The sequence below is a fragment of the Rhipicephalus sanguineus genome, chromosome 10, assembly GCF_013339695.2.
Source record: "Rhipicephalus sanguineus isolate Rsan-2018 chromosome 10, BIME_Rsan_1.4, whole genome shotgun sequence".
Lineage (NCBI taxonomy): Eukaryota > Metazoa > Arthropoda > Arachnida > Ixodida > Ixodidae > Rhipicephalus > Rhipicephalus sanguineus.
In genome coordinates, this window is record NC_051185.1 from 29,795,656 (window position 1) to 29,801,095 (window position 5,440).

At 50.2% G+C, this 5,440-nt stretch overlaps 1 non-coding gene across 1 annotated transcript; it reads right to left on the bottom strand.

Annotated features, from left to right (window-relative positions):
• Positions 1-2,283: 2,283 nt before the first annotated feature.
• Trnas-gcu (transfer RNA serine (anticodon GCU)) lies at positions 2,284-2,356 on the bottom strand. The gene has a single exon. It is a non-coding gene; the product is annotated as a tRNA-Ser (tRNA).
• Between the last annotated feature and the right edge of the window lie 3,084 nt (positions 2,357-5,440).

A 5,440-nucleotide genomic window follows, 5' to 3' on the forward strand; every position in this document is an offset into this window, starting at 1 on the left:
CACGTATTTGTACGAGAGCACCTGTTTGTAATACAAAGCGACGAGGGAGTCCCAAGAAAAGCTTCGCCTTGTCACCAAAAAATTTGTGCTGGTCCGTGGATTAAACCCGCACTAGGGGAAGCTCTTTTTTTCTGAGAAAAGCTTAAGGAATTTTTCGTATCGTTGTGCTGCAAACTGATGCCTGTCAAGTTTCTCAATCCCACACAGCTGCACCGAACGAGACAAAAACGATGTAAAATGTTGTGTACTATGAAAACATTTTCCTGCTCATGCTACGTCGCCCACGTCACTTTTCGAAGCGAAGTCGTCGAATCAAGGAGAAAGAACCATTCGCTGAGATGTCGCAGCAAGGCATGTTGTGGTCCCAAGAGACACCACAACGCAAGGCGGCCCCGCGCTTCACCGAGGACGAAAAAAGTGTGCTGATCGATCTTGTGAGGCAGTTCAGGCACGTTATCGAGTGGGAAAAAAACTGATGTTGCGTCAGTGGCGCAAAAAAGTCAAACGTGGAAAGAAATAGCCAAGCGCTACAACGCCAACCACGGGATTACCAGGCGCCACCACCTGCAGCTCAGGAAATGCTGGAATAACCTCAATCAGAAATGGAAAGAGGAAGCTGCAAGAGAAAAGCGAGAGCGCCACAAAACTGGTAAGAACAACATTTTTTTGCATGACTGGTTCACTTGAGCTATTAATCTTGTGACCTTCCACATGTTTTGTATTCGGGAGATGAGTGATTGGTGAGCGTAAATACACCGGGGCTATTAATGCGCACGTGTGTGCAGTCGACACATCCTGTAACGCCAGGGAATTCGGCCACTTCATAAAAGTCCCACATAACTTTAGGAAATCCCGCCGGCTGCGGGAAGCGCACCAGCATCGAGTACAAGTGCTTTGCGATGAGTAGGGTCACTTTTCCGACTGCGCGGCACACTGTCGACTGCGGAATGCGGATGAGATCACCGGTGACTGTCTGGAATGTGCCAGCGCCGTAAAACCTGAGCGCCATCAGTAGCTGCAACATGGGAGGCACAGGCTGTCCTCGGTTGTCCCCGCTTTCTTGGAGCGGCAACTGCAGCACGGCGTTCTTGGTGAACCTGTAGCGAGCATGGAATTGTTCCTCGTCGTACAACTCCATCGGATTTCCTCGGTCACGTAACCTCAGAAAATGCTACGTCCATAGCGTGGCAAGCAAATTCAAAAGCGTACAACCTCCGCGCGACGTCCATTCGAGAGGCGGCCATGTTGGAATAACGCATCAAGACTGTTTCAAGCTAGCCCCGCAGCAGACTTGAAACTCGTCCTGACTTCGACCGAGCCAAGTCGCCCGCAAGTCGTCCGCAAGTTCGAGAACGATTTATGGCGAGCGGCAAAGCTGTCTTGAGTCAAGTACGAGTCAAGTACGAGACAAGTAACATCTCTGCATTCGGGGGTAAGGCGAAAGCCCTACACACGTCTTATCAAGTTCATCATCAGCCTGTCTACGCCCACTGCAGGGCAAAGGCCTCTCCCATGTTCCGCCAATCAACTCGGTCCTGTGCTTTCTGCTGCCACGAAAGCACAGGACCATCAAGTTATCAAGTTATCAAACGCGAAAATTGACCGTCGGCGGCGTGAACACGAGTGATACAGGGAATCAAGATCACGTGATGACGTCGTCATCACGTCATTATTACGTCACATAACGTGACGTCTCACGATGGCGTCATGAGACGTTGCGCTTGACCAACAATGTCATCGCATATGATGTCGTCGGTCAAAGGTGGGCCGATCCCGGAGGCCGTGCAAAACCAGGTGAGGAACAGGGGCTTGCACTCTCTACGACCTTCAAGGCAGTGTAAAGCCACGTTAGGTGCAGAAAGCTTGCGGAGGCGAAGGGGAGGATTAGTATATATCTACTGAGAAGGAAGGGTAGAATGTGACTTTCACCTTCTAGTCGAAGGTGACTTTCGCGTATGTGACTTTCGGCTTCCAGTCGAAGGTCACTTTCGCCTATGTGACTTTCGGCTTCTAATCGAAGGTGACTTTCGCCTATGACTTTCGGCTTGTAGTCGAAGGTGACTTTCGCCTATGTGACTTTCGGCTTCCCGTCGAAGGTGAGTTTCGCGTATGTGACTTTAATAATAATAATATCTGGGGTTTAACGTCCCAAAACCAAGATATGATTATGAGAGACGCCGTAGTGCAGGGCTCCGGAAATTTCCACCACCTGGAGTTCTTTAACGTGCACCTAAATCTAAGTACACGGGCCTCAGACATTTTCGCCTCCATCGAAAATGCAGCCGCCGCGGCCGGGATTCGATCCCGCGACCTCCGGATCAGCAGTCGAGTGCCATAACCACTAGACCACCGTGGCGGGGCCCTATGTGACTTTCGGCTTCCAGTTGAAGGTCACTTTCGCCTATGTGACTTTCACCTTCTAGTCAAAGGTGACTTTCGTCTTCTAGGCGAATGCGTAAGAACCATCTGAGTTCTTAACCTCCTTGCACGAATGAAAATGGCACGCGCGTCTTCTAAACTGCTCTTATTGGAGGAAAAATAAGGGCGGGGGGGGGGGGGGGCAGCGAGCCGAGAGGCATACGGTATAAACGCAACGAATAAAAAGTATATGGCGCAATGAAAGCAACAGAAAAGAGGCGCGCTCGCACTTGCCACACCGTCGCTATTTGTCCCTGCAAAGAGATCGCGTGCAAACCGACTTGCATGCGGTCATTCACTTGCCTTGCACGCATCGACGCTCCCAGCGCCACACAGCTTTTTGTTTTTGTCTTTTTTTTTCAAGCTGCTCGCCGCACGCAGATTAGGCCGAGCGTCGCGCAGCGCGGGCTGGACGAGCCGCGGCTCCGTGCACGCGCAGATTACGTTACATTCGCGCGTGAACGCGTTTGTCGCGCCGCCTGCCATGCGTCCACATTTCGAGCCCTCGAAAAGCCTCGCCAGTCGAAGTATGCATTACTGCGGGGCACTAACACTTCGAGGCACCGAAACTTCACGGAACGCCGAAATCATGCTTGCCTGGTAAAGTTGTAGTGAGCTAGGAATATATTACATGGGGCGCTGGCACTCCGCGATACGGAATTACGATAGAGAGCTTTAGTCCTAATTACCTGCAAATGTCACTCAGTTCAATGTAAACGTTATAACAAAGACGCTGACACTTCGCGACAATGAATTGTGATAGAGCGTTTAAACCACGCTCACCTGTAAATGTTACTGAGCTCGATATGTACCTTGTTTTAGGGCGCTGACGAATCGCAACAATGAATTTTGATAGGCGTTGAAATCGCGCCTACCTGCAAAAGTTACTTATCTTAGGCAACACATTTCTATAGGCGCTGACAGTTCGCATAGCCGGAACGTGATAGACGGTCGCAAACACACCTAATTAGAATAGTCGTTTAGGGAATGCGATCTATAAGAATATGGGGATGTGACGTGCTGGCTGACTGTTTAAGACGACAGCTTTAAATGGCTATGTCGGCGCTCTCGTTTGCGACACTTGCATGAGAACTCGTGAGATCGCGAGGTGTCTTAAGGTTTCACAAGGTCTGGTAAAGGTCTCGGAATGTATCGCCAAAAACCCCACATGGCCTTGTCCAAGTGATGAAATCAAATCATGACGTCATCGTGAAGTCACAGGTCGCCGACATTTTGTGACGTCACTATGACTTCGTCGTGGCAAACCGTCACATGACGACGTCATCACTCGGCGTCGTCGCTTGGTCAAAGGTGGGCGGATCACGGAGACAGTGCAAAACAAAACTATAGGTGCAGAAAGCTCGCACTGTCTCCGATCCCGGAGGCAGTGCAAAACCACGTTAGGTGCACAGAGCTTTCGGGGTGGTGGGCGATCAATACAGTCAATTGAGAAGAAAAAGAAGAAGAGAAAGAAGACGGCTTTCGCCTTCGTGTCGTCTTAGGCGAATGCCTAAGGGTCAGCAATCAAACACCATCACCACAAGACCCCCGCGGTGGTCTTGTGGTTATGGTGCATGGGATCGAAAAAAAATCCTTCGTTATATAGGTCATTTCGTTGTAGTGATGCTCGTCGAGGCGATCGCACACGTACCCCGCTTCCAAATGCGTTGCCCATTATCGGCACTGTATATATATGGTTACAGAGCTTCTGTGTATGCTCCCGACGCAAGGTGGAGCATATAACAGTAACGCCAAATGCTTAACGATCTCAGCGCCAGAGTTCTGACTAGTGAAATTTCGTAGGAAACCGTACGCTTTCTTATCGAGTAAATGTGCGCGTAGGCGTGAGTACAACGGCACTGCGCACGTATACATGCATGTATGCACGCAGTGCGGAGACAGTGACAGCCTTTCGGTCCACGAATGCGCCTCTCGCCACCCATGAGAGCCCCGGCTTAACGGGTGACAAGGACACCGCTGAGTTCGCACAGTGCGAGAAGCCGCGGGCGGAGGATGCCGCCGTGAAGGGTATATACCGCAGTGAAATTCTTGCCCGCCTTTTTTCACCCTGACCCCCCCACGCTGTTGCCCTACAACGAAAAACGACTGACTGCTGCGCTTCTCAGTGCAACACGAAACCCCAACCACCCACGTTTACCGAGTTGAGAACGAGCTCTGATGCAAAGCAACCTTCGTGATTGCTACGCAAGTCAAGAACCCGACACGCAATGTTACGCCTCCCATGTTTTTTAAACGTGAATAAAGAAGAAACAAAAACGCCAGGCCTGCGCTAAAACCGCAGCACAGTCACAGCGAAAGCTGGAAGAGCGGCGTTTATACAAGTACACTAGAAAGGTACCCACTACGCCATAAATCACAATTTTTGTGAAGTTTGGAAGCACCTACTAAGCCATTATTCGTCATTCTGCGGAGAAGTGAGGCACCAGCTACACGTCTGTAAGGCATTATGTGCACTTTGTTCACGCGACGACTGATGACGATGAAGAATTATGGCTCAGCCCTTTGTAATGGGTTGGAATCTTTAAACGGTCCACCAGTTATGTAATTTGCATTGGGTGACGCCCGGTCGCTATTTCCCTCTCCCGTCATGCTGTATAACATACGTTGACATGGGAAAGAGACGGGGGGGGGGGGCGAAGAACTTTACTGAGACCCGGAGGAAATGGATCATACGCTTATGGGCTTCCTTGGCAACCAATACAAGTGCCCTTGCGAGGAACCCACTACGCTATAAATCATTGTAATTTTACTGAGACCCAGAGGAAGTGTATCATGCGCTTATGGGCTTCCTTGGCAACCAATCCAAGTGCACTTGCGAAGAACCCACTACGCCATAAATAATTGTAATTTTTGAGAAGTAGGCCAGCAGGCACTCTGCCATTTTTTGTCATTCTACGGAGAGCGTTGGTACCTGCTAAACCCATGTAAGGCATTATGCGCACTTTGTTGATGCTGTGCCTGATGATGAAGAATTATGGCAGGGTCCTTTGTAATGGGTTGG